Raw genomic sequence first — 26,722 nt, forward strand, 5'->3', positions numbered from 1 at the left:
CCTTTTCTGAAAATTAAATGAGCGTTGAAATAAACCCCAAACTTAAATGATCAGATTTCTTAAAATAAAAAGGAGGAGATTAGAAACTTCCACTAGAATGTTTGTGATCTTACTATCCTGCCCTCAACACCCTGCTTTGTAGGTGGTGATGAGTAGCTGGGCCACAGGTCCCCATAGGCAAGTCTGACTTTGGCTGGAGGACTTGTTCGGGTTTCCCAAATATTCTCACTCACCACAGCCTCTGTACGACTCCAGATGTCTACAACGGTACTCTATCTAGTATTCTCTGCCTTTGACAGACCACATGTTTAACCAGGCCTTCTGAAAATTGGGCCCCTGGAGCCATACCAGCTTCCCCCATTTGCCATTACTTCCCTTCACTTTGCTCTCAGTTTCCTCTAGCAGATGTCAACACATAGTGTACAACCCTTTATCTGCAACCCTTGGGGTCACGTGGGTACTGGAATTCAGCATGTCTTAGACTTTGGAAAGGTAGATTATGCATTCCACATCTTACATACTTCCCTTAGTGTGGCTGGAGGAGCACCCTGTAATCAAGCACTTGCATGTTTCTTCAGGAAACACAGGACTACTCCTATGAATTGGGATGAAAAATGACTACAAACAGTCTCATGTCTATTCAGTTCAAGTTTTGCCACCAAATGATATTGCTAGAATTTTATGAATAAAAAACTTCAGGAATGGAGGACCTGTGGTAGCTGCATTATTTAAAACTTGTTTTGCAAGATTGCCTTTTCACTGACTTTACTGGTTTTTCTCATTGCTTGTAACAGAAACATTGTAACATGAAGTTAAACGGATTTCCATTGTCAGTTGCTTTGACTGTTAATACTTTCCATTTGGTCAGCAATGGAAACCCCAGATAACCCCAGATTTTTTTGTTGGGGGAGAATAAAACTAAAATAGATTAAACAAACAGACCTTTAGAGGCTGTTACCATTGAACCCTGGTGACTCAAGCTCAGAAAATGAAATAGCTGACTTAAACCTCAGGTGGACCATTTCACCCATGGTCATCTTAGTAACTCTCTTCAGCCTTCAGATGTCTTTCCCCGCTCTAATTTTACGTTATTTAGTCTCCATAGTTGTATTAGCTGAATTTATGTTATATTGGCCTTCCTCATATCTGTCAGGACATGGGGCTGGGGGTGTCGGGGGGGGATGTGGGCATGTTGTGGAGACTGAACTGTTAAATATCATGTGACCTCGTTGTTTTCACAGGCTGGTGAGGCCCAAGGGAACTCTGAGTTATGTGTATCTATTTTCCTATTAGGTTAGCTACTCTTTTTTTTTTTTTTTGCGGTACGCGGGCCTCTCACTGTTGCGGCCTCTCCCGTTGCGGAGCACAGGCTCCGTACGCGCAGGCCCAGTGGCCATGGCTCACAGGCCCAGCCGCTCCGTGGCATGTGGGATCCTCCCGGACCAGGGCACGAACCCGTGTCCCCTGCATTGGCAGGCAGACTCTCAACCACTGCGCCACCAGGGAAGCCCCTAGCTACTCTTTAAGAGCAGATTTTCTTCCCTGTGTGCCCCTTAGATCATGTGGTATAGTTCATGGGTGGTTTAAAAAATCCTATTGTTTTCTTAATAGTTGATAGTACAATTTCTTTTGGGAATAAGTGGTCTTAAAAGAAGACAATACCTTGGAGCATTTGGGTATGAAAAAATAGGCCCACCGTAGGATTCAGAGTGTGGGGCAGAACAAATGGAGGGTAGAATTACTTTGCATTAAAAAGAAAAAATGATGGTGGTAGGAGGGGACAGAAAGGAGAGAGAATGGCTGAGCAACATAGAAAATCAGCCAAAAGACTCTCTAGAACAGAATGACTATTAATTCCAGTTGTGATGGGTCAGCAGTGCAAACCCCATCTATTTCTTAATTTCTCTAAACGTTTTGTAACATCTGCTACACAAAGGCTTTGTGTGCATAATTTTATTTGTGTGTGTGTGTATGTAAAACTAAGAAAGGTAGCTAAAAAACCCATGCAGTAATGAGCAAGTTGCAAGATACCAAGTGGAGAACAAGAAGTCAGCTGAAGCAGGAGACAGTTATGAGAACATAAGCCCCCCAGGAATGCACAGAAATCTTGGACAGGGATTTGGACTTTCAACATGAGGTATGCTGGAGACCAGTCTTGTCTAGATTTTAAGAGTCAATTTGACCCTGAATGTCATCTAAATTAAGTAATAAATGCTCTACAAAGGTTACAAATGACATTACAAAATGATAAACACTGGACTTAGTAGAATGTTACAATTACCTGTAAAATGCAAAGAGTCCTGGAGAAGAAATTAGAAGTCCTGGGTTTGAATTTTTTTTTTTCTTCAACTCCCAGCACCTTTATTTTTCCTAGAATCTAGATATAATGAACTCTAGCAGGGCAGTTATTACTATTTAAGCCTTACACTTTAGATTCTTTAAACTACTTCAAAATTTGTAAATCTGAGAATGCACATTCCAATAACCGCGAAACTAAAATTTGAGATTATACCAAAAAATTTACTCACTGTTTATGTGACTACACAAAATTTTGTGTGCAGCACATGGACATTAATATTGCAGAATTTGGCCTTTTTTTAAGTTGAAGTATAGTTGATTTACAATGTTGCAATTGTTTCAGGTGTACAGCAAAATGTTTCAGTTATATGTATGCATACATATATCTATTCTTTTTCAGATTCTTTTCCATTATAGGTTATTGTAAGATATCGAATACAGTTTCCGGTCTTATACAGTAAATCCTTGTTGTTTATCTATTTTATCTATTGTAGTGTGTATCTGTTAATTCCAAACCCCTAATTTATCCCTCCCCCTCCCCCTTCCACTTTGGTAACCATAACTTTGTTTTCTATGTGTGTGAGTCTATTCTTGTTTTGTAAATAAGTTCATTTGTATCATTTTTTAAGATTCCACATATAAGTGATATCATATGATATTGGTCTTTGTCAGACTGACTTCACTTAGTATGATAACTTCTAGGTCCAGCCATGTTGCTGCAAATGTTAATATTTCATTCTTTTTAATGGCTGAGTAATATTCCATTGTATATATATATATATATATATATATATATATATATATATATATATATATATATATACACCACATCTTCTTTATCCATTCATCTGTCAATGGGCATTTAGGTTCCTTATAAAACACCAAAAATAGCTGATAGGAAATGCTTACTTAAATCTTTTACCTAAGTCATACTATAGGAATTTACAGTCTTGACCAAAAGAGGACACAGGTTTCTCATTAAACTTTATTTTAATGGGTCTCAAAATTCTGTGACAGATTTTTAGTCAAATTGTTTCTATTAAAAATTACTGATTTTTAAAACTTATAACTTAAAACTGCCATACGCACACAAAAACAAATGGTCCACAACATATTTTCTTTTTTTTCTGAAAGTTTTACAATGCATTATCATTAACCAATCTTTTACTGTTAAACTTAAATGGCCAACAGAAACAAACAATCCTGATAATGTTCTTCAACAACTGATTAAAACTGGGGTGTCAGGTATTAGGGATATTATTCACTTAGCCTTCTGAACTTTCTGGGTCATCCACTGCTTTGACGACACCCAAGACACGTCTGTCTCATGTCACAAACAGCAAAATGACCCTGAGGAGGATTGTCAGAAAAGCTCTCAAAATACATGGGCTTTCCAGCAACCAAATGAACCATGCCAGCATCACCAGCTTTACAGAATTGGGAACCATCTTCCAGCTTCTTCACAGAATAGCAGTCAACCTTCCTCTTCAGCCCAGCAAACTTGCAAGCAACATTAGCTATTTGACAATCCTGCACAAGTGCATAGCCAGCACTGATTTGGCCTGGATGGTACAGGATAATCACCTGAGCTGTGAAGCCATCTGTTTCCATTGGTAGATCATTTATTTATTTATTTTTGGCTGCGCTGGGTCTTGGTCATTGCGTGCAGGCTTTCTCTAGTTGCGGAGAGTGGAGGCTACTCTTCGTTGCGGGCGCGGGCTTCTCATTGTTGTGGCTTCTCTTGTTGCGGAGTACGGGCTCTAGGCACATGGGCTTCAGCAGTTGTGGCATGTGGGCTCAGTAGTTGCGGCACATGGGCTTAGTTGCTCCACAGCATGTGGGATCTTCCAGGACCAGGGATTGAACCCATGTCCCCTGCATTGGCAGGCAGATTCTTAACCACTGTGCCACCAGGGAAGTCCCTGGTGGGTCATTTTTGCTGTCATCAGCCACAGTGCCACAACAAACATCTTTTTTTTTTTTTGTGGTACGCGGGCCTCTCACTGTTGTGGCCTCTCCCGTTGTGGAGCACAGGCTCCGGACGCTCAGGCCCAGCGGCCATGGCTCATGGGCCCAGCCGCTCCGCGGCATGTGGCATCTTCCCGGACCAGGGCACGAACCCGTGACCCCTGCATCGGCAGGCAGACTCTCAACCACTGTGCCACCAGGGAAGCCCCACAACAAACATCTCTGACAGACATGTTCTTGACATTGAGACCCACCTTGTCCCAAGATAGAGCTTCACTCAAAGCTTTAGGATGCATTTCAACAGACTTGACTTCAGTTGTAATGGTGACTACAGCAAAGGTGACCATTATGCTGGGTTTGAGAACACCAGTCTCCACAGGGACAGTGCCAATACCGCCAATTTTGTAGACACCCTGGAGGAGCAGACGCAAGGGTTTGTCAGTTGGAAGACTTGGTGGCAGGATGCAATCCAGAGCTTCAAGCATCGTGGTTTCACTGGCATTGATTGCCATCTTTATGAGTGACTTTCCATCCTTTGAGTCAAAGCATGTTTGTACTTGGCTGCAGCATGTTGTCACCATTCCAACCAGAAACTGGCACAAGTGCCACTGTGTTGGAGTTGTAGCCAATTTTCTTAATGTAGGTGCTGACTTTCTTAATGATTTCCTTTTATCTCTTCTGGCTGCCAGGTGGCTCAGTGGAACCCATTTTAACACCAACAATTAGTTGTCTCACCCACAGTCTGTAAGCCAGAAGTGCATGCTCACAGGTCTGCCCATTCTTGGAGATCCCTGCTTCAACTTCACCAATGCCAGCAGCAGCAGCAGTCAGCGCAGCACAGTCAGCCTAGGGTGTGCCTATAGGCATGTTTTGGGTAGTCTCTGTGTCCTGAGACATCAATGATACTACTTGCTGGTCTTGAATTTCTACAGGGGGATATCAGTGGTGATACCAAGCCCATGTTCAGCTTTCAATTTGCCCAATACCCAGGCATACTTGAAGGAGTCCTTTCTCATATCAGTAGCCTCATTCTCAAATTTTTTCTTTGGCTCTTTTGTTGATCCCACCACATTTGTAGACCAGATGGCCAGTGGTGGTAGACTTGCTCTAATCTATGTGTCTGGTGACAACAATATTGATATGAATCGTTTTCTTTCCCATTTTGGCTTAGATTTAGTTGTGATACTTGTGATCTGGTGGTAAATCTGTTGTGAAAAAGTAGGTTTGAATTCTGTGGCATTAAGTAATTATGTGACTTTGGGAACATGCTTAATTACTCTGAGGTGCAGTTTTCTTACCTGTCAAAGGATAGAAGAAATTAATTATTGGTTCTCTTATCTGTAAAATGGCTCCAATGGTAACTAAGATGCCTTAGGAAGGAGAACAGAATTTGGAATCAGGAAAAATACACCTATGTTTGCATCCTGCTCCTGCCACTCTCTGGCTGTGTGACCTTCAGTTAGCTACTTAACTTCCTAAGCCTTGGTTTCTTCATCTATAAAGTAGTAATAATAACACCTATGCCTCAGATGGCTCTGAAAGGATTAAATATTTTAGCCTAGGTAGAGATGCTTGATAAATATTAAGCCCATCTCTTTCAGATTTAAGTTCAATTTCTTCACTCAGTTTCCTTCTTCATGGTCTTGAAAGAGAAAAATTTCTGGCTCTGTTTTGCAGGGTGACCCAACTTCATACCAACTTACCTCTGTGGAGCAGAAAAGGAAATAATGTTAATTCATCTTTACATTTGCCAATTATATGGAATTTAACAGCAATATTAAAATCCGTACGCTGTTATGGTTACTGGTATAATGTACTAAGTATTAACCGAGAAAACTCTATTTAAGAATGGCATCCAGAGAGGTGGTAAAGTTTGCCTACAGATTCTTTCACTACTATGTAGCTTCTATATCTACTGTAAAGATAATACGTTCCCAGTGTCAATTTGAAGTCCCAAGTCTCTTTGTATTAATAATCCTGGAAGACACAGTGGTAGTGGAACTCTTGACTCACTTTTTTTTTCCCCTGGGAATAATTGGAGGCTGTAGTCATCACCCACCTCACTCCTAACCCCAATAAGCTAGGAGTAACTCCATTTAGGTTTATAGCAAAAGGCAGCCCACAGCAAAGAAGGTATGAAACCCTCAGTTTTCCTATGCAAATGGGAAGTCCATTTCTTGATCTGGATCTTGTCCTAACGGTTCTTCTCACTAAATACCCAGCCATCATAAGGATGCCTTGGATAGGACTTTATCTCACTAAATACTGCTTTTGCAGTATTGTTGAAGAACAGCAAGAGCAAGGGCACAAGTCTGTCTGTCTTACTTCTGTCCATATTTCTTGGGTGCCTACACTTTCTGTCTCCCTATGCTCCTAGTATCATGAAAGGGGAAAGGGAGCTCTTCCCAGTACCTAAGAAGTGTTGATGGGCTACTTTATCTGTCCTAAATCTTGTATTTCCTATTGGCCTTATGACATATCCATTTCACCCAGAGTGTGTATCTGAGCTTTACCTACCAAAGAAAGTTAGATTTAGGGGAGGGGGTCTGAGAATGGGTGGAAAGCGACATACAAATATATTATTCTTAATTTTGGTTCACATTTTCAACTGTTATCTTAATGGGATGAGTATATACTGCATTGATCCAACGGCTTTATAATCACTCTTAGGTTGAAATGATAGTGCTAAGCTGATTAAGAATTTCCAAATGAATGTTGTATTTCAAAAGATGCTCTTCTAGGCTTTGTGTTAATATGTGCTGCCTATATTTCTGACCTAATATTTCTCTTTATTTGTATGGCCCGTAATCTTTCTGTGATAAGTATTAACGATTCTAAATTCTAAATTCCTAAAAGAAATGAGCAGATTATGAAAGTTTCTCTACCATGTTGTCATTAGGATGGTAATGGAGTACAAAGATAGCTGGTGCTGATTCAATTTATTTTGCCCTGGAAATACACAATGCCCTAAATTATAAATATACCTTAAACTGAGAGGTTCAGTGCTTCAGTGTAGATATAACATCAAAACTATGTCTTAGATTTTTTTAAAAACATCTTTATTGGAGTATAATTGCTTTAAAATGGTGTCTTATCTCTGCTTTATAACAAAGTGAATCAGATATATATATATATATATATCCCCATCTCCTCCCTCTTGCATCTCCTTCCCACCCTCCCTATCCCACCCCTCTAGGTGGTCACAAAGCACCAAGCTGATCTCCCTGGGCTATGTGGCTGCTTCCCACTAGCTATCTATTTTACATTTGATAGTGTTTATATGTCCATGCCACTCTCTCACTTCGTCCCAGCTTACCCTTCCCCCTCCCCGTGTCCTCAAATCCATTCTCTACGTCTGTGTCTTTATTCCTGTCCTGCCCCTAGGTTTGTCAGAACCATTTTTTTTTTTTTTAGATTCCTTAAATGTGTTAGCATACAGGATTTGTTTTTTTTCTTTCTGACTTATTTCACTCTGTATGACAGACTCTAGGTCCATCCACCTCACTACAAATAACTCAATTTCGTTTCTTTTTACGGCTGAATAATATTCCATTGTACATATGTGCCACATCTTCTTTATCCGTTCATCTGTCAATGGACACTTAGTTTGCTTCCATGTCCTGGCTATTGTAGAGCTGCATTGAACATTGTGATCCAACACTTTTTTTTTTAAACATCTTTATTAGAGTATAATTGCTTTACAATGGTGTGTTAGTTTCTGCTTTATAACAAAGTGAATCAGTTATACATATACATATGTTCCCACAACTCTTCCCTCTTGCATCTTGCTCCCTTCCACCCTCCCTATCCCATGCCTCTAGGTGGTCACAAACCACCGAGCTGATCTCCCTGTGCTATGCGGCTGCTTCCCACTAGCTATCTATTTTACGTTTGGCAGTGTATATATGTCCATGCTACTCTCTCACTTTGTCACAGCTTATCCTTCCCCCTCCCCATATCCTCAAGTCCATTCTCTAGTAGCTCTGCGTCTTTATTCCCGTCTTACCCCTAGGTTCTTCATGACCTTTTTCTTTTTTTTCTTAGATTCCATATATATGTGTTAGCATACGTTATTTGTTTTTCTCTTTCTGACTTACTTCGCTCTGTATGACAGATTCTATGTCCATCCACCTCATTACAAATAACTCAATTTCGTTTCTTTTTATGGCTGAGTAATATTCCATTGTATATATGTGCCACATCTTCTTTATCCATTCATCTGTTGATGAACACTTAGGTTGCTTCCATCTCCTGGCTCTTGTAAATAGAGCTGCAATGAACATTTTGGTACATGACTCTTTTTGAATTATGGTTTTCTCAGGGTATATGCCCAGTAGTGGGATTGCTGGGTCATATGGTAGTTCTATTTGTAGTTTTTTAAGGATCCTCCGTACTGTTCTCCATAGTGGCTGTACCAATTTACATTCCCACCAGAAGTGCCAGAGTGTTCCCTTTTCTCCACACCCTCTCTAGCATTGATTGTTTCTAGAGTTTTTGATGATGGCCATTCTGACTGGAGTGAGATGATATCTCATTGTAGTTTTGATTTGCATTTCTCTAATGATTAATGATGTTGAGCATTCTTTCATGTGTTTTTTTGCAATCTGTATATCTTCTTTGGAGAAATGTCTATTTAGGTTTTCTGTCCATTTTTGGATTGCATTGTTTGTTTTTTTGTTATTGAGCTGCATGAGCTACTTGTAAATTTTGTAGATTAATCCTTTGTCAGTTGCTTCATTTGCAAATACTTTCTCCCATTTTGAGGGTTATCTTATGGTATTGTTTATGGTTTCCTTTGTTGTGCAAAAGCTTTGAAGTTTCATTAGGTCCCATTTTTTTATTTTTGTTTTTATTTCCATTACTCTAGGAGGTGGGTCAAAAAGGGTCTTGTTGTGATTTATGTCATGGAGTGTTCTGCCTATGTTTTCCTCTAAGAGTGTTATAGTGTCTGGCCTTACATTTAAGTCTTTAACCCATTTGGAGTTTATTTTTATGTATGGTGTTAGGGATTGTTCTAATTTCATTCTTTTGCATCTAGCTGTCCAGTTATCGCAGCACCACTTATTGAAGAGGCTGTCTTTTCTCCATTGTATATTCTTGCCTCCTTTATCAAAGATAAGGTGACAATGTGTGCATGGGTTTATCTCTGGGCTTTCTATCCTGTTCCATTGATCTATATTTCTGGTTTTGTGCCAGTACTATACTGTCTTGATTATTATAGCTTTGTAGGATAGTGTGAGGTCTGGGAGCCTGATTCCATATTACTTTCTCAAGATTGCTTTGGCTATTAGGGGTCTTTTGTGTTTCCATACAAATTGTGAAATTTTTTGTTTTTGTTCTGTGAAAAATGCCATTGGTAGTTTGATAGGGATTACATTGAATCTGTAGATTGCTTTGGGTAGTAGAGTCATTTTCACAATGTTCATTCTTCCATCCAAGAACATGGTATATCTCTCCATCTGTTTGTATTATCTTTAATTTCTTTCATCAGTGTCATAATTTTCTGCAAACAGGTCTTTTGTCTCCTTAGGTTTTTTTATTCCTAGGTATTTTATTCCTTTTTTGCCATGGTAAATGGGAGTGTTTCCTTGATTTCTCCTTTAGATTTTCATCATTAGTGTATAGGAATGCAAGAGATTTTGTGCATTAATTTTGTATCCTGCTACTTTCCAAATTCATTGATTAGCTCTAATAGTTTTCTGGTAGCATCCTTAGGATTCTCTATGTATAGTATCATGTCATTTGCAAACAATGACAGCTTTACTTCTTTTCCGATTTGGATTCCTTTTATTTCTTTTTCTTCTCTGATTGCTGTGGCTAAAACTTCCAAAACAATGTTGAATAATAGTGGTGAGAGTGGACAACCTTGCATTGTTCCTGATCTTAGAGGAAATGGTTTACCTTTTTCACCATTGAGAACGATGTTGGCTGTGGGTTTGTCATAGATGGCCTTAATTATGTTTAGGTAAGTTCCCTCTATGCTGACTTTCTGGAGGGTTTTTATCATAAATGGGTGTTGAATTTTGTTAAAAGATTTTTCTGCATCTATTGAGATGATCATATGGTTTTTATTCTACAATTTGTTATTATGGTTTATCTCCTTGATTGATGTGTATATTGAAGAATCCTTGCATTCCTGGGATAAACCTAACTTGATAATAGTGTATGATCCTTTTAATGCGCTGCTGGATTATGTTTGCTAGTATTTTGTTGAGGATATTTGCATCTATGTTCATCGGTGATATTGGCCTGTAGTTGTCTTTCTTTGTGACACATTTGTCTGGTTTTGGTATCAGGGTGATGGTGATGGCGTAGAATGAGTTACTCCCTCTGCTATATTTTGGAGGAGTTTGATAGAATTCGCCTGTGAGCCAACCTGGTCTTGGACTTTTGTTTGTTGGAAGATTTTTAATCACAGTTTCAATTTCAGTGCTTGTGATTGGTCTGTTTATATTTTCTATTTCTTCCTGGTTCAGTCTTGGAGTGTTGTGATTTTCTAAGAATGTGTCCATTTCTTCCAGGGTGTCCATTTTATTGGCATAGAGTTGCTTGTAGTAATCTCTCATGATACTTTGTATTTCTGCAGTGTCCGTAGTTACTTCTCCTTTTTCATTTCAAATTCTATTGATGCGAGTCTTCTCCCTTTTTTTCTTGATGAATCTGGTTAATTGTTTATCAAATTTGTTTATCTTCTCAAAGAACCATCTTTTAGTTTTATTAATCTTTATTATTCTTTCCTTCATTTATTTTTCATTTATTTCTGATTTGATCTTTATTATTTCTTCTGCTAACTTTGGGGTATTTTTGTTCTTCTTTCTCTAATTGTTTTAGCTGTAAGGTTAGGTTGTTTATTTGAGATGTTTCCTGTTTCTTGAGGTAGGATTGTGTTGCTATAAAATTCCCTCTTAGAACTGCTTTTGCTGCATCCCATAGATTTTGGGTCTTAATAGTTTCATTGTCATTTGTTTCTATGTATTTTTAAATTTCCTCTTTGATTTCTTCTGTGATCTCTCGGTTTTTTAGTAGTGTATCATTTAGTCTCCATGTGTTTGAAATTTTTACAGATTTTTTCTGTAATTGAAATGTAGTCTCATAGCATTGTGGTTAGAAAGATACTTGATACGATTTCAAATTTCTTAAATTTACCAAGGCTTGATTTGTGACCCAAGATATGATCCGTCCTGGAGAATGTTCCATGAGCACTTGAGAAAAATGTGTATTCTGTTGTTTTTGGATGGAATGTCCTATAAATATCAATTAAGTCCATCTTGTTTAATGTATCATTTAAAGCCTGTGTTTCCTTAGTTATTTTCATTTTGGGTGATTTGTCCATTGGTGAAAGTGGGGTGTTAAAGTCCCCTACTATGATTGTGTTACTGTTGACTTCCCCTTTTATGGCTGTTAGCATTTGCCTTAGATATTGAGGTGCTCCTATGTTAGGTGCATAAGTATTAACAATTGTTATATCTTCTTCTTGGATTGATCCCTTGATCATTATGTAGTGTCCTTCTTGGTCTCTTGTAATAGTCTTTATTTTAAAGTCTATTTTGTCTGATATGAGAATTACTACTCCAGCTTTCTTTTGATTTCAATTTGCATGGAATATCTTTTTCCATCTCCTCACTTTCAGTCTGTATGTGTCCCTAGGTCTGATGTGGGTCTCTTGTAGACAGCCTATATATGGGTCTTGTTTTTTTTTCCATTCAGCCAGTCTGTGTCTTTTGGCTGGAGCATTTAATCCATTTACATTTAAGGTAGTTATCGATTTGTTTGTTCCTATTACCATTTTCTTAATTGTTTTGTGTTTGTTACTGTAGGTCTTTTCCTTCTTTTGTGTTTCCTGACTAGAGAAGTTCCTTTAGCATTTGTTGTAAAGCTGGTTTGGTGGTGCTGAATTCTCTTAGCTTTTGCTTTGTCTGTAAAGGTTTTAATTTCTCTGTTGAATCTGAATGAGATCCTTGCTGGGTAGAGTAATTTTGGTTGTTGGTATTTCCCTTTCATCATTTTAAATATGTCCTGTCACTCCCTTCTGACCTGCAGAGTTTCTGCTGAAAGATCAGCTGTTAAGAGAATTCCATTGTGTGTTATTTGTTGTTTTTGCCTTGCTTCTTTTAAAATTTTTCTTTGTATGTAATTTTTGGTAGTTTTATTAATATGTGTCTTGACGTATTTCTCTTTGGATTTATCCTGTATGGTACTCTGTGTGCTTCCTGGACTCGATTAACTATTTCCTTTCCCATATTAGGGAAGTTTTCAACTATCATCTCTTCAAATATTTTCTCTGTCCCTTTCCTTTTCTCTTCTTCTTCTGGGACCCTTATAATTAGAATGTTGTTGTGTTTAATGTTGTCTCAGAGGTCTCTGAGACTGTCCTCAATTCTTTTCATTCCTTTTTCTTTATTCTGCTCTGTGGTAGTTATTTCCACTATTTTATCTTCCAGGTCACTTAATCAGTCTTCTGCCTAGTTATTTTGCTATTAATTCCTTCTAGAGAATTTTTAATTTCATTTATTATGTTGTTCATCTTTGTTTATTTGCTCTTTAGTTCTTCTAGGTCCTTGTTAAATGTTTCTTTTGTTTTCTCCATTCTATTTCCAAGATTTTGGATCATCTTTACTCTCATTATTCTGAATTCTTTTTCAAGTAGACTGTTTATTTCTTCTTCATTTGTTTGGTCTAGTTGGTTTTTACCTTGCTCCTTCATCTGCTGTGTGTGTCTCTGTCTTCTCATTTTGCTTAACTTGCTGTGCTTGGGGTCTTCTTTTCTCAGGCTGCAAGTTCATAGTTCCCATTGTTTTTGGTGTCTGCCCCCAGTTGCTAAGGTTGTTTCAGTGGGTTGTGTAGGCTTTTTGGTGTAGGGGACTTGTGCCTGTGTTCTGGTGGATGAGGCTGGATCCTGTCTTTCTGGTGGGCAGGACCACATCTGGTGGTTTGTTTTGGGGTGTCTGTGACCTTATTGTGGTTTTAGGCAGCCTCTCTGCTAATGGATGGAATTGTGTTCCTGTCTTGCTAGTTGTTTGGCATAAGGTGTCCAGCAATGTAGCTTGCTGGTTATTGAATGGAGCTGGGTCTTACTTTGCGTTGAGATGGAGATCTCTGGGAGACCTTTCACCATTTGATATTACATGGAGCCAGGAGGCCTCTGTTGGACCAATATCTTGAATTTGGCTCTCCCACCTCAGAGGCACAGGCCTGACACCCAGCCAGAACACCAAGTCCCTGTCAGACACATTGCTCAGAAGAAAAGGGAGAAAAAAGAAAGAAAAAAAATTATTTAAAAAAATAATTAAAATAAAAAACTAAAAATGAATTAAAACTTAAAATATTAGAAAGTCATAAAAAAGAGAACAAAAAGGAATAAAGAAAGAAGAGAGTAACCAGACCAAAAAATAAATCCACCAATGATAACAAAACTAAAAAGTATACTAAAAAAAAAAAAAAAAATGGACAGAGAGAATCCTAGGACAAATGATAAAAGCAAAGCTATACAGACAAAATTACACGAAGAAGCATACACATACACACTAACAAAAAGAGAAGGAAAAAACATGTGTATATATATAAAAAAAAAGGAAGAAAACAACCAAATCAATAAACAAATCTACCAGTGATAATAAAGTCTAAATACCAAATTAAGATAAACATAAAACCAGAAACAAATTAGATGCAGAAGGCAAACCCCAAGTCTACAGTTGCTCCCAAAGTCCACCGCCTCAATTTTGGGATGATTCATTGTCTATTCAGGTATTCCACAGATGCAGGTACATCAAGTTGATTGTGGAGATTTAGTCCACTGCTCCTGAGGCTACTGGGAGAGATTTCCCTTTTTCTTCTTTGTTCGCAAAGCTCCTGGGGTTCAGTTTTGGATTTGGCTGCACCTTTGCGTGTAGGTCGCCTGAGGGCATGTGTTCTTCGCTCAGACAGGACGGGGTTAAAGAAGCAGCTGATTCGGGGGCCCTGGCTCACTCAGGCCGGGGGGAGGGAGGGGTATGGATGCGGGGTGAACCTGCGGTGGCAGAGGCTGGCCTGACTTTGCATCAGCCTGAGGCGCGCTGTGCGTTCTCCCAGGGAAGTTGTCCCTGGATCGTGGGACCCTGGCAGTGGCGGGCTGCACAGGCTCCCGGGAGGGGAGGTGTAGACAGTGACCTGTGCTCGCACACAGGCTTCTTGGTGGCGGCAGCAGCAGCCTTAGCGTCTCATGCCCGTCTCTGGGGTCCGCGCTGATAGCCGCGGCTCGCGCCCGTCTCTGGAGCCCCTTTAAGCAGTGCTCTTAATCCTCTTTCCTCCCACACAAGGAAACAAAGAGGCAAGAAAATGTCTCCTGCCCTTTCGTCAGTTCCAGGCCTTTTCCCGGACACACTCCCAGCTAGCTGTGGCTCACTAGACTCCTTCAGGCTGTGTTCACGCAGCCAACCCCAGTCCTCTCCCTGGAATCCGACCTCTGAAGCCCGAGCCTCAGTTCCCAAGCCCCCCCCCGTCCCAGCGGGTGAGCAGACAAGCCTCTCGGGCTGGTGAGTGCTGGTTGGCACCGATCCTCCATGCGGGAATCTCTCTGCTTTGCCCTCCACACCCCTGTTGCTGTGATCTCCTCCATGGCTCCGAAGCTTCCCCTGTCTGCCACCCACAGTCTCTGCCCACGAAGGGCCTTCCACCTTTCCTCCTTCACAACTTCCTCCCAGAGGTGCAGGTCCTGTCCCTATTATTTTGTCTCTGTTTTTTCTTTTTTCTTTTGCCCTACCCAGGTATGTGGGGAGTTTCTTGCCTTTTGGGAGGTCTGAGTTCTTCTGCCAGCGTTCAGTAGGTGTTCTATAGGAGCTGTTCCACGTGTATATGTAATTCTTATGTATTTGTTGGGAGAAAGGTGATCTCCACGTCTTACTCCTCCGCCATCTTGAAGGTCTCTTATGTCTTAGATTTTGATTGAAGTGCAGGAATACCTTTGTCAGGTCAGCATGATGAAATTGTGTCAATGTATCTTGCTCTAATAAAGGAAAATGAGACATAGAAAAATAGTTTTAGGGGTTCAGAACTGTATTAGGATTAACAACTGAGAATGTAGTTTGGGGGCTCTAAATATGGGAATCCCATAGTGAACAAAGAGTAAGGAATATCTAACTTTAAAATAGGCTATTTTCCAGAAGTTGATTGTTTTGTAACTCAACACAATTTCACATAAGATTAGTAAATGGTGGTTGTTTTCTCAAGGCAGTATATGCATTTGCAAATGTGGAGTACGAGGCCTAGGAGTTCAGAGCATGGCATCGGCGTGGGGTGAGGGAGGCAGCTGGTGCAGGGAGCTGGAACAATATTGGGCTTCTCTGGAGCACTGGGGTGAGTAGTCGTCAGAGGAGTCTGGATCATGCATACTGCAGGCTAGTTCCAGCGATGGCCCTTGGCAACGGGGTCTTCTGACTTATTGAAATCTGACCAGTAACCACAAAACCATTTCAATTCAACTTCCTAAGTGCTTATTAAATCTGTATAATTCTCCTTATTTTTATTACCACCACCCCAACACCACCTGCCACTAAGACTCCTGGAATAACCTTCTAACCAATCTGCTCCACATCTACACTTTCCCATCAAGTTTCCATAATACAATCAAACTGATCTTTTAAAGGCTCAACTTTTAGAGAATCATGGCTGTATTTGAATCTGTCAGTAATTTTCCATTGTCCTTACAATATGGCCCCAAATGTTTAATGATCAAAACATTTAAACTCCATTCAGTGCTGTTGTAAGGTAGGCAATCACTTTCCCCAGCAACAAGTGGTTGTAATGAAAAGGAGACCGCAATTCATTTTGCCAATTAATTGACATTTCAATACATAGTTATTGATAAAATAACTCCAATATTTACTGTAGTTCAGATTCTATTCAGAGGTCATTAACTGGTGGTCTGTGTGTCAGAACCAGCCTATAAACATGTTTTGTTTAGCCTATACAGTATTAAAAACATTTCAGGCAGTATTTTAAAATTGGGAGAATGAAAATAATTGAGACTTTCAGCTTTCTTAAACCTGGGAGAGTGTGATGACCTGGGAGTCATAGTCCCCTCCTGGTAACAAGCAGCTGGAGCAGAGTGGCAGATGTTCCTTTTAGGGAGAGCAGTGGTTCTCAAACATTTTAGGTGAGCATGCAAAGAATTAGAATCACTGCAAGGCCTTGTTAAGCCACAAATTGCAGGCCCCACCAGGGAGTTTTCATTTCAGCCAGGCAGGATCCAAAAAATGTGCATTTCTAACAATCTCCCAGGTGATGCTGATGCTGCAGGTCCGGGGTCCACACTTTGAGAACCACTGAGGTAGGAAACGTGCTTTCTACCAAAGCATGGTCCTTTCACTTCTTATTGGTTCCCTTATCCTGGGTATCCCTGCCATTTTTCACCAAGCTCACATCACTACCTTAGAGAAATATTTTTCCCTATGTATCCCTCCAGAAAGTGGGAAAATTAAAACAAAAACAAAAACAGGAGAAACATATGTCTTTGTGGAAGTAAAGAATATTCCAACATGTTTAAAATGCAAACACTTAGGCCTTTTCACTCAGATTTGATTTGTGAGCTCAGTTCCATGGCAACTTTCACACACAAGAAGATTTTGCCAGTAAACCTGGGCAGTAGGACTTAGGCTTTCAGTCATTCAACAACTGGGTTTGAACTCCTGTCTCTGCCATTTACCAGCTTTGTGACCTTGGAAAGCTTCTGAATCTTATTAAGACTCATTTCCTCATCTAGAACATAGGGATTTTTATTGATATGTATGTTAAAATAAAAACCAAATGGAAACCAGCCTTGAAAATTCCCTAAGCAGTCAAAACCAGCAAAGCTTAATTTAGCTTATTTTGCAAGACTAAGCTTGACCTGGGTCATTTCTTGCTTATGCCTCTGGAAATCATAAGGAAAACTTAAACTGTTTCCTAAGATTGTTGAGGTAACCACTGACCAATTCCCTATCACTTAAGAAAATTCTAATACTATAACCAATCACTGTGAAGAATAAATAGTCACTTCACTGCTTTCTCATCATATAAACTGCTTTACAAAAATATACCCTGGAGCTTCCTTCCATATTTCGGTTTGAGCATTCTCAGTTTGCACAGTGTCTTTTTGGTGTGTGTGCAGTAAACTTTTACTACTTACTACTTTGGTGATTCATTGGATTTACTTCTGTTATTTATAAACTTTTGACACCTGATCCATTGGGTTATTGTGAAATTAAAAGATTGAATGTGAGGTGCCTGGTACACAATAAGTGCTCAATGACTGCTATCTGTCAATGTTATTGTTGAGATTTTAATACAAATTTTAAAATGATATAACCATAAGCTGGAAGGAGAGGAAAGAAACTAAGCAGAAATAGAAAGCATCAGGAACCTGGAAAGGCTGGATCAGAAAGGTTAAAACCCAGATTGAGTAGAGGTTTGCAAAAAAGGACACAGGACAACAAAAGCAGAGCCTCAGTCATTTTTAGGGAAGGAAAAATAAGGAAGGAGAACCTACTACTTTAATTGTGTAATGTTAACCGACAACAGAAAAAAAGCAGAACTAATGAACTAGTGTTTTAATTTTTTTCTTCTTGGTCAGAGAGAAGAATTTTCTGTCAGAAAGGGAAGAATAAAAATTGGTAAGAGGAGTCTAAGTTCTTAGAGACAGAAAGAGAGCTATCCAAATGAGTTCATATTAACCACTTCATAGGCTACTGGGAAAAGGGCAGGCAAGACTGTAGAACAACAAATGGCAATCCATGAGGAATCACAGAGCATGAGCATGTGTCCAGACAATGACACAGAGACAGAGTTTATCCTGATTTCCAAAAGAGAGAAGAGGAAGAGTCTACTCATTCTCATAACTTCATGTATTATAAACCAATAAGCCTTATGTTTACCCCAAGTGAAATATTATATGGATTGTTTGTAAGCATTTAGGAAAGGAAAAGGATGATCATCAACAGTTGACATTGGTTCTTAAGTGTGAATTTTGTCATTTTCCTTTCTGGTAAGATTATTAAGCTAGTAAATCATGGAAATTATTCACTCACCCAGCGAATAGTTATTGAAACACTAGGTGCAGGAATATTGTCTGTCACATTTTTATTGGAGAAATAGGCAATATGTTCATGTATTAATGAACATGGATAGAAGCAAGTATTCTAGGAAGGGATGAGACAGAGATCTGACCAGGTACACAAAAAAGAATGGTGGCAGTCTTTACCAAAATTGGAAATCAGTAGGTGTTGAATGGGGTAATAGAAAACAAGTTACATTTTAGACTTAAAATAAGTCAGTGATGTTGAGATGTCTATTAACATACAGATATGGAGCTCAGAAGGCTCTGGACTAGAGACACAGATCTGGGATTAATTAACTTGTATGGCTGTCAAATTTTCACAGTGACTGAGATTTCTCAGGTGTGTTGAGTAAGAAGAGAGCAAGAATTCAGGGAAAAGGCTAGAATGCAGGGAATACTAATATTTAAGAAAAGAAGGTCAGGGAGATGGAAGGAGAACCAGAAGAGAGTGGTGTTACCTTGGCAGAGGGAGGAGGATACTGCTAGGCAGTGTTGAGGGCTCAGGTGGTTTGAGAGACATGCTTTGTTGTGACACAAACTGGCATTGATGTGTGACTTTTGTGCAACAGTCCTCAGCTGTAGAACTACACCCTCACCTCAGGATATAGGAGAGGAAGAGGGAGATGGACAGAATGGTCTAAGAATGACAGGTCTGCAGAAATGGTAAAATGAAAGAACAAGGAGCAAGGGAAAGAAGCTGTTGAAGAAGTAGATTCATACGGTGATTAATTAAAATCATGTGATATTGAGCGGGCAGCCAAAATACTGGTTATCATAAGTGATACTCAAAATAGCATGTTGGAACAAATGGTCAAATCTAGCAGAGTGAAAAAAATCTCATAGGACATGTCTGTTCCTCCACTTGTCCAAGGAATTGGCAAAGTGCTGAATGAAACAGAGACCAGGACAAATTCCTGTGGAATGAAGGCATACACTGCACACTCCCTCCTTTTTTCTTTCCCGTAAAGTGACAATAAATCTTTAATTAACATTTTTCTTTTTTTAAGAATGGATTTTAAGAGAGCAATGGACTGAATCAAGATTTTTCCATGCAGACACAAAAACCATGTAGAATTCAGCTGACAGTTGTACAAATGAAAAATACCTTTCAGATTTTATAGTTGACTTTGAATTCACTAATAAAAATATTATTAATAGCATAGATAATATTTTGAGCATTTATTATGTATTAGGTAGTTATGGATGCTTTATACATATTGTAGATATACAAATCTCAGTCCACAGACTCAGTTAATCCAGAAAAATAACTGAAATATTCCCTCTAACTCAATTCTACGTTAACCCTCCTACTGCCAGGCTAAGAGTAATAATCTCAGGTAATTTTTGTTTCTCCCTTCATCCCTAAGGTTGAGACAAAGTCCTTGGAAGGATTTACACAGTACCTTGTCCAGTAAATTGGGGAAGTGGGGAGTCATCTGTTGAAGTTGAGTTACCCTGAGATGGCATTTGGCCTGCAGCACAGCCCTTTAGGGTTGGAGGCTCACAACTCGTTAGGGTTTCTAAATCACTTAAGGACAGGGAAACTTTAAGAGGCAATGGACCATTTGTTCTGAGGACATTCTGCAAGAAGCCATTTCCTCTTTGGGGTCTGACTGACTTGCCAGGGGCAGTGCCTAGAAAGAAGGGAACTTGGCTCCCAGACCCATCATTCTGTCTGTTCTAACTGCCTCCTCTTTCCTTTCCCTCCCTCAGCCCATGGAAAACCCTATTCTAGGCAGGGAGTGGAGGAATTATGGCTCTCTGACCCCTACTTCTCTCACGTGTTTTGTCTATACATCATCCCCCAAACTCTAAGATCCCCCCCCTTTAAAACACAGAGACAAAAAGTGCCCATTGGCTATTTCTACTTTTTGGCTAGCTGCATCCTTTCCCCACGGCAATGAGCTCAGGCTTGCCCATATACTTGGAAAAGGGGAAATACCAGGAGAAAAATATGCCAAAATAACTATACCACCACACCCGCAACAACATTTTTCTTGAAGCAACAACATTAGATAACTAATTGGTAGGGTCTTAGACTGTTGCAAGAAAGGGTCCTCCCAAATCTAAAATTCTGTAGTTCTACTAAAGCAAGGTGAGGCCAGTTGGCTTGTGCTGCCAGAAAGGACAGGAAAAGCCACGGGCATCTTTGAGGCAGATGGCAGCAGTGGGTCAGACGCCGAGAAAGTGCTCTGGTTCACTAGGTTTGAAAGTTCAAGATTCTTAAGAAATAATAGTGAACAAAACTGAAAACTCTTCTCTGATGCCTGATGGTTGACTTTGCCTCCTCTCTCAAAACCTCTAGCCGTTAAATGGAGTTTTTCACTTCTCTGCCAGGGTAGGCCTTGCCATTTCCTCAGTTCCAATCCCCTCACTGTGCCTTGACAAGATGTCTCAGTCTCTGGGGACCCTCACTCTTCTGCCTTGGGGTCAGGACATGGTGGCCTCTGAAATTTTACAGAACTTCATTATCAATGAACATTTATCAATGTGGGGTGTTCAGAGCCCTGTGATAAGGTTTCACATATTGTAAACCTCAAGGGGCTTCCAATCACGTTAGAGAGATGGGGTATGTGCATAATCCAGCACAGCCCATCCTAAATGCCCTCTGTGCCATTACTCTAGGAGTTTGGAGAAGGAGAGGAGCATGAAACAGAACTCTCAGCTGCTGAGTCAAAAAGGCGTGCACTTGTGCCACTTGTGTTGCAGCTGCTTTTTTGGAGGCCCACCTAAAAATAAATAACTTAAGCTCGATCTGCAGAAATTCTGCCCTGAGTGGGTATGCCTGAGTTCAGGAAGGATGAATGATTCTTAGACCTTATAAGCAACTGAGAAGGAAGTCTCAACCTCAGCAACACCAGCAATTAAGATTAATAATATCTATCTCTGGCTCTGCTTCGAAGATGAAAAAGACGAGATAGCTGAAAGAGCACAGGGGCCATTCAAATATTTACTGGGATTGTTCATTTTATTTTATATTCAAGAGGTACAGCAGGCACTTTTACATTCTGATCTAACTACTAAATCCAGTGAGGCCCTTCCCTCCAAACTGATCACTCTGGTGTTTAATCAGATTCTGAAAGCCTCAGACTACCAAAGCACCCATTTAAAAAATTGCTATTTAAGATGAATGTCCTACCTTTTATGTTGCATTTTTGAAACTGATTCGATCAGAACAGTCCTTTGATGTTGTAAATATCCACACATCAGCTCATCTACTTTCAGATTAATCAAAATATTTAGGCATCTTCACAGAAATTTCTCATATTCATAAAACAAGGCTATAGTTATTGACTTTCTGGTATTATGTTTTGGGAAATCTCTATGTGACTTGTGTAAAAGGAATAAAAGCTAGTTGCATGGAACTACATTGTCAGAATAATGAATGCTTTAAAACTACATTGATTCAAAGCCTGCCTGGCTCTCTAGCTCTGACTATGGAGAGTGTGGCCCAGTGAGTCTTAGAAGAAAGGAAACTCTTCCTTTGCCCCACTTCCTGTGCCTTCTCGGAGCTGGGCTTCTAGCCAGTGGGAGTAGAAAACGGCCAACATGGTGTTCTCAGCATCTCTTAGGGGTACTTACGAAACTAGTTGCAGGGAGCTGAGTGGCAGAGTGGTACCCTAGAGAGTACACTTGAGTTTTTCATTCCACATGATTACATATGTAAATTGGTTTTGATTCCCTGGGCACCATGGGGGGTGGGGGTGGGTTGTCGGGGGAGGTGGAAGAGAAGCATGCTGGGTAGGGACAGGGGCCGCAGAGGAAGCTGATCTGGCATTAAAACTGTGCTACAGACATTTCCCTCAGGTGAAGAAGCCCTACAATCATGAAAATCCAGACAACCAGGCAGGAGCTGTGAATCTAAAAAATGAGGCTGAATTTCCAAGTGACATATGATAATCCCTCAACACATTAAGAATTCTACCTTGCATTAGCAATGACTTTTTTTCCTTGAATTCTTCATAACTGGCTTTTTAAGATTTTTCCTATTATAGCCAGGTAGGTTAACACATACCCACCCTGCTCTCTAGACTAAAAACCCCCAGGAATGATGAGTATATGTCTGTGACATTTTGGTTAATTGGAGTTGGTGTTGGGGAACCTTTTGACTGTTAGTGGCTACAGGCATAACCTTTGGTTGTCTTCACTAATGTGGTTTGAGAGGATGCAGGGTTATGTTGGAAACTGTGGGCAGAGGCAGGGAATTTGGAAAACGTATGAAATTTTTTATTAGCTTTGTACATTTGTGACATCTCAATAACAAAATATGAAAAGAACTTTGCAAAATCATATTCTCAATGGTAGTATAAATAGGATATGAACATACAGATAAAAGAGAATACAGTCTGTTTAAAACACATTATAAGGTTGAAAATCCTTATCAAGTAAGCCATTTCACCCGGGAAAAACTGAAATGTGCTGCCAGACATGGGAGGGTCAACCACAGAAGGAGGAAACTGAATCAGGAGGAGGTGGGACTTGGGGAATAAAATGGAAGAGAGACTGCAGGTGAGGGATTTGGACTGAGTACAGCACTATCTACAACAGACCACAGATGATGGCTGTGCAACAGGCAGCATCAGGAGACCCAACGTGAGGGTGAGGGCAATGAGTGTTTTAACCACAGAGAATTTCAGAGCAAACAATATTTAAGGGTCTTACCAGCACTGCCCAACAGGAACAGGTAATTAACATTTTCTAGTAGCTACCTTTTAAAAAGTAAATAGAAACAGGTGAACTAAATTTTAATAATATATTTTATGGTACCCAGTACATCCTGTCAGCAGGAGGCACTAGCTACTTCCAGTGCTCAGTAGCCACACGTGACTATGACAGTGCAGAAATCAGTCAGGCTTGGGCACCAGGGAAGTCTGTCAGTCCGGAGGAAGCCTAGCCTAATGAGGACTGATGGGAAGTCTTATGTTAACTGTTAATTCACAGAAGAGAAAAAACAAGTTGGAAAATTCATTAAAAAATTTCCATCTCATTTGTGGTGAAAGCTATAAAAATTAAAATATCAGTGAGATACTGTTTCCCACCTGTCAAAATAGCCAAAGTTTAAAATAATTGCAGTTGTTTGAGGTACCTATGCTGCTATTAGCAGTGTAAATTAGTATAACTGTTTTGGAAAACAGCTTTACATTTCATGGCAAGGGTTTTTAATTTTTTTATTAACTTCTAAGACTCTACAACAGAAAACAATAAAAGTGATCATTTATTGAATGCTTCTTATATAACAGATAATATGCTTAGCATATGTTTTAAGTCTTTTAATTCTCATACCAGCCCTATGAAGTAGCTATTATTATGCAGTTTTAACTCCATGAAAATAAACCAAAGTATGGAAAAATTTATATATCACTGTGTTATTGTAACATTGCTAAAAGGAGCAAAAAAAAAAGAAGCTCCCCCTGCCCACTAGAAAAAAAAACTGAGAAAAAACTTAAACAATTCAAAATCAAGGAATGGTTACTTAAGTGAAACTACTCAGTGGAATTGATGTTTTTACTAAAGTGTTCTTAAAGATATGTAATGACATGGAAAATACAGGTCTTAGTCTGATATTGTCTCAATAAAGCTCCATAACAGAAGCACTAAATCTGGGTGGCATACATCAATAAGCATTTATTTCCCATGCATGTGTTTGCAGATTAGCTGGAATGTGGCTCTGCTTTTGGCTTCGGATAAGCTGGCTTTGGTTGCAGGCTCAGGTATGATGCACTGAATTCACTTTAGAGCCTGAGTTGAAGGACACCTGCTACCCCTGGAGTGCAAGAAGGCATGAGGGCACAAGGACAAGAGTAACTGCACAGCACATTTTAAGCATCTGCTTGCTTCATGTCTGCTAACTTCCCATTGACTAAAGAAAGTCATATGGCCAAGCCTAAAGTTGAGGAGTGGAAAAGTATCCTCTTCCTGCCCTGAGAAAGTGTCAGGAATGTGTATGCATAATTCTATTACAGGAGAATAAAGAATTGGCACCAATAATTCAATCTACCACAGTCTGGTTTCCAACACTGTTATTCACATCCCTGCCACATACACTCACCCCCATCTGAACATTCCCCCAAATGTCATTCCATGATGACACCAGGCTAGAAAGATAGCATCTCTGGATCTATGTCAACTCCGGATGTGATTCTTCTTGAAAGTCAGGAAATGGACTTGATAAAGTTGGCATGATAGGCAAGCACAATGCGCAATGTTGACAGGGTAAGTGGGTTGTTGCCCTTTGAAATTTTTAGACAAGTTATCTCCCCCTCCCACATCCAACATACAAAAGTGGAACAGGAACAAGATGACTACAATAAACATCCCCATTCTAATAGGGGAAGAGTGAGAAGCCTATAGTAGTCATGGGTTTATAATAATTGTGAAATCCTGGTAGGCGAATATTGCCAGGCTCCCCTACCCGGCTGAAGGGACTGTTCTTGGATTAGATTCCATTACTGCATTCTGGGAATAACTTCCAAGACCCCAGTCTGGTTTTCCCTCAAGCTCCTGGTACTAGTCTTTGGGAGGTCCTTCTTTGCCAAAATTCCCCCTTGGCGACGTCTGAAGACAGCAATGGAGAATATGCCCAATTAGCTAGTGGAGCAGCCTTCTCAGCTTGCTCCCTACCTGAAGAAAGTTGGGAGAATAGGAGTCTAGAGGTATTTTCATATCTCAAAGAGTCATAATCACTTTTAGTTCAAGCTGACAAATTTTTCTCAATACAATTTAATTTTTCATCCCTGCAAATCCTAGGATTTCTGAGCTCTGTTCACTCTCAATTCTGTTTGAAAACCAGCCATGTTTTTCTCCACCCCCATCTCTTACAGTGCCTTTTCAAATGCAATTAGCAACAACCCACTTACCCTGTCAACATTGTGCATTGTGCTTGCCCATCATGCCAACTTTATCAAGTCCATTTTCTGACTTTCAGTGTATTGCAAGTAACAGCTCTAACAAATGTTTCACTACTAAATAACAGGGAACTAAATAACAGGGATCAACATTTTTCCAGCCTCGCATGACAATATCATTGTTGCCTGCTCCCTAGTCCCAAAGCTGATGGCACATATTTTGGGATTTATTATGGAAGCACCCTATTTCTAGTACTTATTTTAGTTTTATTTAGCTATTGCCACAATAATGCTAGGTAACAAATAACCACAAAATCTTAGAGGCATGCAGCAATAAACATTAATTTCTCACTTATGTGGGTTGGCTGGGGTCTGACTCAGCTTCCAGTTCAGTGGCAAATAGGCTTAGGTCTTGGCCTTGCCTTGGATTCAAGTCTGCTCTACTTGTGGTTGTTCTGTAGCCATGGCTGCATGAGCTCTTCTCATTATGGACAACCACGTTGCAAGAGAACAAGCCCAGCCACACCAGCATATTCCAAGCCTGTGCTTGCATCATGTTGTATTGTCCTTTTATTCTGTATTTTTGATGCTCTGACATTATTAGGGCCTTGCTGACCCTGGAGGGATTGCCCCTCCCAGGGTTAGCTAATTCCCAGAGACAGTGAATAACTAAGTTTTCCAGTATGCCTTTCATATGCAAACCAATACAGAGTCCATACCCACAACCATCTCCTTTATGGAGCTTTTATATTCCTGGCCAATATTCCCCTTCCCTAATCACCCCAGGGCCAGGTACCAGGCAACTAGGAACTCCACAGAGCCCATTGAAACTATTGAAAATAGCCAATCTTGCTTATACTGCTTTGACTGTTCCTTCCCACAGATACCTCAGTAAAGCTCTTGCCCACATTTTCGCATTGTTGCCTCTGCCTCCTGACTGACCCTGTGGTATGACATGCCTGATCTGTTGACTTTGCTATACCTGAATAATAAAGTCTACATTTTAAAACACCTGCCCACTAATATCCCTTTGACCAATTTAAGTCACTTGGCCAAGCCCAAAGTCAAGGTGTGAGGAAGTAATCTCTGCTCACCAGCTTTGGCGAGAATGAATGCATGCTTCTGTTAGAAAGGAGTGAAGAATCGGACACTGTTTACACTGGTAAGCATGTGGATGTCTAATTCTATTAGAGGAATTGAAGAATTGGGACTAATAATTCAATTTGCCAAAACTGAGATAGGCAATATGATTGCAAATATATAAAACCTAATCTATGCAGAGAAAGAAGTCTTGAAGGAAATACATTAAAATATTAATAGGGTATATTTTTGGGCGCTAGGACTGTGGACAATTAAAATTATTCTTTCTTCCTCGATTTTACCAATTGTCTTTCATGAGAATATATTTATTTTAAAATTTAAAATGTACAATATTATCTAGAAGCTGAGTCTTCTAAGTATTAAACTAAAATTGCTTGAATATCTTCTGCTTAAGATCAGTAATGGTCCTAAAAGCATGGGCAAGGAGGATGTGCTGCTGTTT

At 39.8% G+C, this 26,722-nt stretch overlaps 1 pseudogene; it reads right to left on the reverse strand.

The window, feature by feature from the left end:
* Positions 1-3,563: 3,563 nt before the first annotated feature.
* On the reverse strand, positions 3,564-5,142 carry LOC132429382 (elongation factor 1-alpha 1-like; annotated as a pseudogene).
* Positions 5,143-26,722: the final 21,580 nt, after the last annotated feature.

This window comes from Delphinus delphis, chromosome 8 (assembly GCF_949987515.2).
Source record: "Delphinus delphis chromosome 8, mDelDel1.2, whole genome shotgun sequence".
NCBI lineage: Eukaryota > Metazoa > Chordata > Mammalia > Artiodactyla > Delphinidae > Delphinus > Delphinus delphis.